At 44.7% G+C, this 11,708-nt stretch overlaps 1 long non-coding RNA gene across 3 annotated transcripts in view; it reads left to right on the forward strand.

The window, feature by feature from the left end:
• The window catches only part of LOC147601961 (uncharacterized), a 126,234-nt gene extending 114,809 nt beyond the window's left edge, over nucleotides 1-11,425 (forward strand). For all 3 annotated transcript variants that reach the window (XR_015258130.1, XR_015258129.1, XR_015258131.1), the window contains exon 4: nucleotides 10,791-11,425. This is a non-coding gene — a long non-coding RNA (uncharacterized LOC147601961). The remainder of the gene's footprint in view (nucleotides 1-10,790) is intronic.
• Nucleotides 11,426-11,708: the final 283 nt, after the last annotated feature.

The raw sequence follows: 11,708 nt of genomic DNA on the forward strand, positions 1-11,708 counted from the left end.
TCAAGCCTGGCTGCTGCGGCAGCAGATGCAAAGCTCTGCCGTGGGAGAGCAGGGTTTGTTCTTGTCTTTCACATCTTTACAGCTTCCCGCACTGCACCACCCTGCTTTTCGGCCGTGGGCACGGAGAGTGTTTGGCATGAAGACAAGAGACGTACCAAGGACTGCCAGGCAGCAGCAAACGTAGCACAGCTCCCTCTCTTATGCCAGATGAGCTTTTGATGGTGGACTTCACGTGGGCATAACTAGCTCTTGATTTAAAAAATAAAACAACTTGGACTGCCCTGGGGCAAAAATAAATGACTGCAAGAATACCAGAGGATTGAGCAACATGCAAAGGACATGTTGTTTCCTTTAAGGATTCTGACTATAAATGACGTCACTTAGATGGTTTGGATGTTTGTGAGCACTACAGGGCTTGGAAAGGGAAAGCAAATCGGAAAAACACTGGGAAGCTGAACAACTTGTTTTGTTTTATGACTCCCTGGTAGTTTAATGAGGGAGCTATTACTCATGCACTGTCACTGCACATCTAGAAAATTCCTCTGGGTTTAAAAACTGGCAGGAAAAAGTAGTTTCCTAAAAACTACTGAACTAATGAGATAAAGCCCATTGCTCAGAAGTCCCCAGCAGGAAGGGTCAGAGGTGGAGTTGTGCAGGACTCAGTGGTGTGGTGGAAATCTTCTCCACAGAGTGTTTCAAAGAGCAGGTAGAGCTGGCAGAGGTTCAGAGGAGCGATGCAGCAGACGTGCTCAGCATCTCTCTTTTAGGATGCAGTACTATGGATTTGGGGAGAAAAAAGACTGGCGGGCATTGTAGCCAGTCCTTCCACCTCCATTCGCTTGCGTCTGAAAAGATCTGGGACTGGAGTAGTGGACTGCTCCTAAAGAGACGAGATTTAAAGAAAGGTTTTTGTACTCACAGGCAATCGTACAAGACAATATGTTAGTAGTATTGACAGTTGAAGTAAGGGAGATCTGCTTAAGGAGAAGAATCATACAGCTGTAACCATACAGCTTTAGATGAATTTTCACAGTTTCATGATCCGTATTCCCATGTCTGTCAGACTTCTGACTCTCTGCTTTGTGTGCCTGCATTATTTTATAGGTCTGTACAGTGCAGTTTGCGTCTTTCCTTCAGTTATTTTAGGTATTTTAACCTATCCTGTCACATCCATACAGGATACACATTATCCTCATCTTAACTGGAAACCTAGTACAGCATTTATGGCCCTTCAGAGGAGGATGAGTGCTGTTTCAGTTTGATGTTTTAGAGAGTACAGTAATCAGAAGACTGCTCCAGTCTGGAAATTCAAGTGAATATATTCCTCGCCAACCTCCTGACACAGTTACTCCCTTGTAGCGTAAGTTACTGTAATTTCTTTTGAAAAAAAATGCAGATTGCACAGAGGCTGTTAAGAGGGAAATCTGTAAGGAGTCTGTGAAGTGTGATGTAATGGTTAGTAATAGAATTAACAACCCACTGTAACAGCTCTGCTACAATTTTTCTTGAATTACAGTACCTCAAACATAATCATAGTCATTCCTTGTTTTATTTCAGCGCTATACTGTAGTTTGAGTCAGCTTTATTTTCTCTCTGTGTTACTATCCTTGTAAGCATTTCCAAAAGTCTTTTAATTATTCTTTTTTCCCTATACACAAACTTTAATCCATAATAATAATAACCACCAGTTTTCTATGGAAATACAGAAGTAGCACAGGAAAGATGGTGTGTTTTAAGCTTTAGATCAAAGTGATGCTTAGCTATATCCCCTTGCACATGCAACATGCACGCTCTTTTTCAATACCCATTACTGAGCTGGTTTTGAAGTTATGTTTTTTAAAGCAGATAGATGCCCAGTTTATGTCTCTGTACTGGATTTTTGCCCTTGGGTGTGGAACTCGCTGTCTGGGCCAGAATTGGGAAATAACTTCCTACATCTGCTGTGAAAAAGTGTTGGATCACAGAGTAGAGCTCAGTTTTCAGCAGGATGGGATTGGGACAGAATGAGGCTGCAGAGGCTGGGAGGACACTTCTGTTATTATGAAGATGGCAGGGGTGTGAACGTGATGTAATTGTCATTGTTTTGGAATCAAAATAACCAGGATAGAGGGCGACTCTTCAGAGGGACCCTGGTTGTGATGCATGAGACTGGGATTTGGCATCAGTAGTTCTGAGAGCATGCACACATGGCAGCCAGCCCGGGGGACAGAATCACAGAATGGTTAGAGTTGGAAGGGACCTTCAGAGGTCATCTAGTCCCAGCCCCCTGCAGGAGGAGGGACATCCCCGGCTAGATCAGGTTGCTCAGAGCCTCATCTAGTCAGGCCTCTCCGCTCAGCTTAGCTCTGAAAAAGCCTTTTGGGTCTGAGGAGCAGCGCAACCATCGCAGAAGAGTGTTCAGCCTCACGTGTTGATCTGTACTGCTTCGGTTTTCCAGGGTAGTGTGAAGCTGAAGGCTGAGAAGACATAAAAAGCAGGTCTCCTGCTTCCTGGGTGGATGCTTCAGCGAAGGTAGTGAGCACCAGTGCTCCTGAGCAGCCTTGTTCTGAAAAGAGCTCTGGTGTTGGCATGGATTTTGGTGGGTTTGGGGCTCTTTCAGGGGACTTAACGTGGTGTTTAGACAGCTTTTTGCGTAAATGGGTTGCAGCAGAGCATAAGTGAGAAGCAGGTTCCCTCCCTCCAAGTAGGACACCTTCAATCTTGACCAAACAGCAGGTACCGTCAGACTCTAATATGACATGTGCTGATGCCCAAGCAGCTACTGAGTAGACAGTTTTATCCCTCCAGACTCCAGGCACCTAAATTCTTCCAGAATTTAAGCAGAACAAAGACAGGCCATGTGGCTGATGCCTGCAGCCTCCCAGACTCATGGCAAGGGGCACTTGTTGGGCATCTGACTGCAGAGACAACAGTTTCTTGCTGCTCAGCGTTGCGTCACCAATTGAGCAGAAAGACTGAGCTCCTCGAAGCGCCAGTCATGCGTGTTTTGCACTGATACAAGAAATTTTTTTCTGACTTGTTATTGATGGAAGCCTAACTTAATTTTCCTGTTAATGAGGGCTTAATAGTAGTTTATTAGTGTTATCATGGTTCAGCTGATTTCCCTTGGCTAATTGTACATCCTTTACTGTTTTCTCTCTGTGCCGAAGCTGCTAAAAGGGTCAGCACTGCTGAGAGGGAGATCGTATCTAACAGGGTGCTGCTCCCATCTTTGCAGTCATGCGTGTGCAGTTCTGCAGTGCTGCCTGACACCACCATCACACACACATCTGAAGCTCTTCTGGCTCCTGCTTTACCCTTGGTCTGTGGTGTGCAGATGTATGTACGTACTGTGTTCAAATAACTATCAGGTTTGACATTTAAAGACTCGCCTCTTCTTTTTTTTCCTTAAACCATATTTTGTCAGGACCTTTGTTTGCATCTGGCATTGCATAGCACATAGTTTATTACCCCAGTCATCACTTTGATCGTTTTATCCTTTTAACCTTCACAGTTGTTACAGTAGACAATTGTGGGGATAATCTTGAGTTAATGTCCTTGTCCAGTATTAAAACCACAAAGAAATCCAAAATAGTTCCGTGAAAAAGTAATGTGTCAATGAAAGTATTTGCAAGGGACTGAAAGGCGGAGCACAGTATGAAAGCCGAGTCCAACTGCAGGGAGATGGCTGTGGGAACACCGTCACGAGCTGGCAGCTGTCACGTTCCTGTGTGTATCGTTTCAGACCTGGTTGAACCACAAAATAGTTAATGCAGAGTGGTCATGAGCACTGCTGAGCAGGGAACGGCCCTTCCTGACAGGTGTTTGCTGCTGTTTATGTTGTACGTTTTCTCAGTAAGGTTTACATCTGTCTTGGTTACAATTCTGTTTTCTGCCTTCAAGTTCCTCTGCTCTCTTCGTGTCTAATAAATTGAATTTGCAAAATATTACCAAGTGACATTAGGATGTACTTGTTAACGGAGTAAAATGAATTACACGCTGTGAACTAACTGAACTCATTTGCTAATTGATGAATTAATTTAATCATGCCTGTTATAAATAGGAGAACTTGAATGCTGGCAGAATGAAGCGCTGACTCTCTTATTCACTAAGTCGCTAGGCTTTCTTTGGTTTTAGTTTTCCTTAGTCTAGTAATGGCCACATTTTTGAAAGTAGGAAACTACACCATTCATTTGCAATTTGGGGTTCTCCTCTGTGATTCCGTCTTACACCATTTCCAGGCTGACTTCTGCCTCTTGAATTCATCTGAAATTTTAAAAGTTTCTAGTTGCTTTTTCTTAGCCAAATATTAACACTGCATCTTCATCCTTTAGCCTTTTTTCACTGGTCAGACAATCGGCAGAGTCAATCATGTTGTCAAGCTTGGGGTTTTTATCGTGACTGAATGTCCATAATTTTGGTGGGGGTTTTTTATTATCTCTGTTAATCATACTTTCTAATGCACTAGGCGAAAGATCTTTTACACAGTGACATCCTCTCATAGCACATTCTGCGTCTTGCATCTTCCAGATTTCCTCTGCGAACACGTAATTTGACTGCTGCCTCTGCAGTCGGGTTCCAGATCTGCACTGCTGTGCGTTGTTTTATTTCTCTCCTGAGATCTTTGCCTGACTTGTGCACATGTGAATTCATAGCAATCAACTGCAGCTCAGTACAGTTTCAGCAGAAAGGAGCTTTCTCCCATGCCAGCCCTCTGTAAATGCCACAAAAATACCTTTTTATTTAAGCCTCTATTTTAGAGCTGTACTTTCATGTGATGCCTAGAGTAGATAGGCCATCAGGCTATTAATCTGCCTTTGTATCAGGTTTTATTGTCTCATTATTCCTTATGCTGCTGCTTTTTTTTATGTCTGTTCGCTCTTTCTTGCCTTAGGCAGTGAACTAGAAACCAAACTTCTTTTATTCCATTTTCTATGAACCTCCTAGATCGATTTGTCTTGGTCTATGGTAGAGACTCTGCCAGTAGCTTTACAGTGCCTCCCTTGGAAATCACTGGGAAGGTAAATACCTACGCAGCCTCAAAATCTACTGTCGTAGTTCAGCCCCACTCAGGACCAAACCACACAGTCTCTCTCTCACTCCCCACACTCTCTGAGAGAACAGAGATAAATAAAACAAGAAAAAAGGCTCGAGGTTTGAAATAAGGACAGGGAGAGATCATTGAAGTTACGGTTATGGGCAAAACAGACTCGACTTGGGGAAAACTGTTGTTAAAAACAAAGCAGGATAATGTGGAAGAGAACAAAGTAACTTAACATTATCTCTACCACCTGTTGTGGTATGACACCACCTTCCCTTCTCCCAGCGGCACAGGGGGGAAGAGGGAATGGGGGTCGTGGTCAGTCCATCACACATTATTTTACGCCGCTACTTCGTCATGGGGGGAAGAACTCCTCACATTCCTCCTCTGCTCCTTCGTGGGGTCCCTCCCACGGGCCACAGTCCTTTGTGAAACTGCTCCGGCGTGGGTCATCTCTTCCACGGGTGCAGTCCCTCCAGAACAGCTGCCCCAGCGGGGCCTCCACAGGCCACAGCCACCTTCAGGCCTCCACCTGCTCCGGCGTGGGGTCCTCCACGGGCTGCAGGTGGATCTCTGCTCCTCCATGGGCCTCCATGGGCTGCAGGGGCACAGCCGGCCTCACCATGGGCTGCACCACGGGCTGCAGGGGAATCTTGGCCAGGAGCTGCATTACTGCTCCCCCTCCTTCTTCACTGACCTTGGCGTCTGCAGCCATTCCTCTCACAAAAAAATTCTTCACAATCGGCTCAGGCAGACGTCTCTTAGGATCTTTTTATGTCTCATTCACATCTCATCTCCTCTCCACTTCTTGCAGCTGGGCTAGGCCGAGTCGGGCCTGGTCAGCCACCTGGCAGGAGGCCAGAGGGTGAGGGGCACAAGGCCCGCAGTTCCCCCTCTCTGCCTCTGCTCCAGCTTCACATCATCTTCCCTTTTTACTTTTTTCCCTGTTTTTCCTCTTCTTAAACATGTTATCGCAGAGGCGTTATCAGGGAACTTTCTGCTACCAATTGGCTCGGCCCTGGCCAGCAGCAGGTCCACCCTAGGCCTGGCCAAGTTCACCAGACAAAGGGGAAACAAATTCTAGCAGCTTCTTGCAGAAGCTGCCACATAGCCCCCCCTCACTAAACAAAACCAGGACATCTACACAAACTGAGTTTCTCGAGTCCCAAAGAAAATCAGACTAGAAACAGAACTTCAGCCTTCCTTGTCTTAATGCTCAAATTGAAATGCTGACCTCATTTATAGCTTCAAAAGCTGGAGCCAGTTATGGGGAGGAGACTAATAAGATCACAAACAAGTTGCAGCAAAATGGATATGTGTACGTTATGTTTTTCTGATAGATAAGGACATATTTTTCTAATGCGATTAAAGTTGTTCAATAGCTGCAGTAGATTAAAGTGAAAACTACTCTACAAAACAAAATTATTTTCGAAATCCAGCAGCCACTTTTCCCCATCTCTTGCTTGGCTGTGTTTAACACATGGAGTGTTATGTTGTGGTCCTGTAATTAGTTCTGTAATTTTCATGGCATGTGCCAGCATCAGTGTTTATTATTGAAGCACAGTGTCTGGTTTTATCCTGATGGTGTGTTTTGTCCTGCAACAGCAGTCAAATACATGAACCGAGTAGTAGAAGGGGTTCAGGAGTAAGGATCAATAAATACTCGAAGCTCTGCATGGTTGGGTGGATGTAATCAATTCCAGTGCTGCCAGATGTCTGCTGCTTGAGCCAGATGACCCTTGCTCAGCCTATAGTGAAGATCTCTCTCATCTCCTGACTCTTCCAGTCTCTAGCACAATTTACAGGCCATTGATCAGTCCCTGAAAGCTTCAGTTAAGTCTGTCATCCCTCTCTTCAAAGCCAGAAGAAACAAGTTCTGTCATTAGGCCTGGCCTAACTGAAAAGATGCAGAAATGGAGGGGAATGCGTGACTGCTGAGTGGTTGTGTTTCTTCTGCCGGTCGAGGAGGTGGGCAGTTCCTGGAGGGTGTACACAGCTCGAGGAGCTGCTGCCGTGGCCTCCCCTGCAGCGGTGGCAAGCGTCAGCCAGCTGTGCTCCTGTAGCACTCTGTTATCCTGTAATAAAACAAGGTGGTCTGAAATGGAACCAAACTGGTAAAATGTACCACAGCCGCGTGACCTTTTTCTGCTTTTATAAGGGTAAGCTGAAGTGGAAATGCAAACCTGCATTTAAATAAACCATTTTATAAATTCCAGGTGCTGATCTCATGAGAGCGCCTTGCATATGCTAAAGGAAGAACATGTTGTTTGAGGGAAAACCTATTTATAAATATGTACACACTGAAAGGCAAATAATTTCTGTTTAGTAAATGGATAGAATATGCTCTCTGAATTGGTTGTATTTCTTGCTGTGAGGTATGTAGTGTAAATATATCTGGCCCGTATTGGGTTTGTCACTGTGCAGCACCAGTATATGGGAAGTAGATATCTTTAAAAATCCAGTTTCTGATTCTTTGCTTCTTGAGCGTAACAAAGAAGGGTTCAAAGGTGGTTTGTTTTGCTCTGAAAGTATTTCTGGCTTGCGTTTTGGTTTGGTGGTGGGTTTTTTTTGTTTTGTTTTGGGTTTTTTTTGGTTTTTTTTTTGGTTTTTTTTTTTTTGCAGTGTCATGCACGGTGGGAGGAGTAAACAATATTCATCTCCAGCAAAAAAAGTCCTCTGCAGTCTGTTTGTCAGGCGTGGGAATTCAGTTGGGATTAAAAACAATCACACTTGGAGCGGTCTGATTGAATTTCCTATCCCTCTTAATTGCTATCGTCTTTCCTGTGTGATGATTTTAATTTCACTTCCTCTTGGAAGTGGAAATCGTGGAGTCTTTTAAAGTAGTCAGAGTTTGAGTTTGTATTATACCAGAAAAAGCGTTTTCGTGTGTGTTTATTGTTATTTTTAAAAGATACCTAAGAGCAATTCTTCCCAGGTCACCTTTAGTCCTTTATCAGACAAACCAGCGTGATCATTTATGTAGCAGTGTAAATGGATCTAGCACTGAAGATAAGCAGAGGGTCAAAAAAGTTACGAGTGCCTGGTTTCGAGAGCTCACTTTGTAAAGCCCTAAGTGGATGCGATACAATGCATAGCACAGGAATATAAACAGTAGGTGTAGTTTTTGAGTGCTTCGTGACAGGGGCATTTCTGTTCGGCACTGAGTTTAGCGTTTCTATTGAAACTTTATATAACAGCTACGTTGCCAGGGTGGTTTCTAAAAATGATGCTCATTGCTCTTCAGATTCCAAAAGCTTTAGGTCAGAAGAAATATTTTAAGCTGAAGAAATCTTTTTTGTTGTTGTTTTTTTCCCCGCTAGTGATCGTCAGTTTTTCTCCCAGATTTCAATGAGATACTTACTGCATGTGTAAGACAACAATGGGAATGACAAAGGTGTTTTTATAACGTAAAGAGACGGACAAGCGGCAATGAATTTTGTTGTGGGTTGCTGCTTTATTAGTGTACTTTCGTTAACATACCTTAGAAAACAACAGGGAATTACATTGTTCATTATGATTGTGCTGCACAATTTTTTACGTGTAACATCTGCCACTTTTATCCAGCAAATAGTGATGCCCTTGGGGGGGGGGAATGTATTCCTGCCTCTGTTGCCCCAAAGATCGCTGTTTGACGGAAGAGCAGTCAGCTGCTATGGTGATGGGCAGAGGGTGGGAGCATGGACAGAAATAGAGGCGAGGCTGAAACCAGACGATTCCTGCTTCCTCACGGTTTCAGTAGCCTCTTCTGAATTTGGTGATGACTGATTTTAAAATGGTTAACGGGTTAGTTTGCTGTTTTCTGCCTCAAATTCTCACAAATGCCACAAAATAATACTCAGGTGTCGTAGCTCGGCCCCAATTGGGACCAGACTACGCAGTCTCTCTCTCGCTCCTCCCACCCTCTGAGAGAACAGGGGGAGATGATATAAGGAAAAACAGCTCAAGGTTTGAGATAAGGACAGGGAGAAATCCTTAAAGTTACCGTTATGGGCAAAACAGACTCAACTTGGGGAAAGATACTCATTTATTTCTAAAACTAGCAGGAGAGTGAGACAGGGAACAAGATAACCACCCCCCACCCCTCCCTCTTCCCGGGCTTAACATTATCTCTACTACCTCCCCTCCCTGAGCGGCACAGGGGGGGAAAAGGGAATGGGGGTTGCAGTCAGTTCATCACGCGTTGTTTTACGCCACTACTTCGTGGTCGGGGGAAGAACTCCTCACATTCCTCCTCTGCTCCTTTGCGGGGTCCCTCCCACGGGCCACAGTCCTTTGTGAAACTTCTCCGGCATGGGTCATCTCTTCCACGGGGTGCAGTCCCTCTAGAACAGCTGTCCCAGCGGGGCCTCCATGGGCCACAGCCTCCTTCAGGCATCCACCTGCCCCGGAGTGGGGTCCTCCATGGGCTGCAGGTGGATCTCTGCCCCTCCGTGGACCTCCATGGGCTGCAGGGGGACAACCTGCTCCAGCATGGTCATTACTATGGGCCGCAGGGGAATTCTGGCCGGGAGCCGCATTACTCCTCCCCCTCCTTCTTCACTGACCTTGGCGTCTGCAGCCGTTCCTTACAACAGGCTGGCAGACGCCTCTCAGGATCCTTTTTACATCTTATTCACTTCTCATCTCCTCTCCACTTCTTGCAGCTGGGCCGGCCCGAGTTGGGCCCAGTCGGCTGCCCGGCGGGAGGCCAGACGGTGAGGGGCACAAGGCCCGCAAGGCTCACGCCTCCCCCTCTCTGCCCCCGCTCAGCTCCTTCACATCTTCTCTTGTCTTTTCTGTTTTCCCCTTCTTAAATATGTTATTGCAGAGGCATTATCACAGGACATTCTGCTACCAAGTGGCTCGGCCTTGGTCCGCCCTATGCCCAGCCGAGTCCACTGAACAAAGGGAAGCAACTTCTAGCTGCCACCTTAGGCCCCCCCCTCACTTAACAAAACCAGAACATCAGGCAAAAAGAAGAGCACAGTACTCAAATTGATAATGTTTGTACAGGACTGCATATCATTCCCTGCAATGCAGCTTGTGGCTGTTGTGCTTGAATTTGGATGCGTAGAAATCTCCCTCCTCCCATACAAACTGGAGTCAGTTTTTGGTAATGCATAATTCATATCCTAAAGCCTTTGTCACAGAAACATCTTACTGGTTTTTCCCCAGCTTGATAAGCCTGCTTTTTTATTTTTAGGATTTCTATTTCCTATTAATTCCCAAAATCAGCGTGAAGAGGTTTCAAAACAGAATTCAGAGTAAATCTGAGACAACTTGAACATCAAGGATATGGCTCTATGCAGAACATGATTCTCTGGCACCTACTATTTGCAGATCCTTCCCCCACAAAGAATTATTTCCCCATGGCGTGAGGGCTCACCACTGCCATGGAGTCAGCGTGTAGGTGGGCTGAGGCTCAAGGTAGTCTGTCAGGGGCTTTGTAGACCGGTTTCGATAGATCTTACAGGGAGTGTCTACGCACATACTTCTGTATGAAACAGAGGCAGCAGTTTCTTTTGATGAATTTTGAAGCTCCGTTTGAAAATGAGTCCTTCCATAGGGAACATGATAACTATATTGTAGTGATGGGGTTAGTGGTAAACCTTGATTGCCTGTTTTGACTGTAAATACACTCACGTAAGTTCAGATTTTGAGGAGTCTAAAAGCCTGTGTAAGAGGCTGGAGGAAGAGAAGAATGATGATGAAGTTGCGTTTTCATTTATCTCTGAAGAACCATGCAAAGAGGGGACTAACTCAAGCAGCTTGTGGTATTTTTTTTTTCCAGATTCTGAGGACAAACCTGTCAATGATGAATTGCTTCAGAAATACACAGAGAAAATTGTACATGGCAGAGGCTGTTGTTTCTGAGGTATAGCACATCTGTCCCTCCTTGCTATCAGCTGATACTGTAAATACCTTGCAGCATCAACCACTGAACCTTTCCTGTTAAAAGCTTTAAGAAGCTTCTGAAGTTAAAAAGATAAATGTATTGTTCATACATAACAGGTATGGATGTTTCACTAGTGGGAAATTGGAGAACTGTTTGCTTGTTGCAGAAGGATGCTTATTTAGAAGGCCTCTTCAGTACAGCTAACTAAATCACAGGAAAGAAACTGAGATATGTGAAGCACTGTCATCAGTGTAGGGAAGTTTAACAGTAATGGTTTATCATGTCGTTAATTTCTTCCCACAAATGCCCCAAATGCTTTTTCTTCTTACCTGTTTATGTCAAGCCAGCGCAGACAGTCTGGTCATACTAAATTCCAGCTGTGGAGGCTCTGATTGTTTCTTGCATGTTGCCAATTTTAAGATAACAAAATTGTTCAGCAAGAAAAAACTTAAATTGAAAAATATAGGCAGCAGACCAATGTGAAAGCTGGACTTTGTATAAAGAAACTAGTAAAACTTGAGTAAGAATTGCGAAGTTTGGTGTATTGATTTTCTTATGAAAGTTCAAGAGTTGTGTTTCATTGCAGGCTGAAACTCATCTCGACTCCTCATGACCAGCTGAGCAAGGGAGATGGGATTTGATGTTATCCAAGGTGTAATTCCACAGTTCATGTCCTTTGCTAGTGTCGGCTTAATAAGTTTCTGCCTACCCAGAGCCATTCATTTCCAGCTCAGCAGTGCCATCTCTTTCCCGACTGTGTGGAAAACCAAATGACTGAAAATACCTCAGTCAAGAAAAGAAACACTTTTAAAT

This window comes from Chlamydotis macqueenii, chromosome 1, assembly GCF_036417535.1.
Source record: "Chlamydotis macqueenii isolate bChlMac1 chromosome 1, bChlMac1.mat, whole genome shotgun sequence".
NCBI classification, from domain to species: Eukaryota; Metazoa; Chordata; class Aves; order Otidiformes; family Otididae; genus Chlamydotis; species Chlamydotis macqueenii.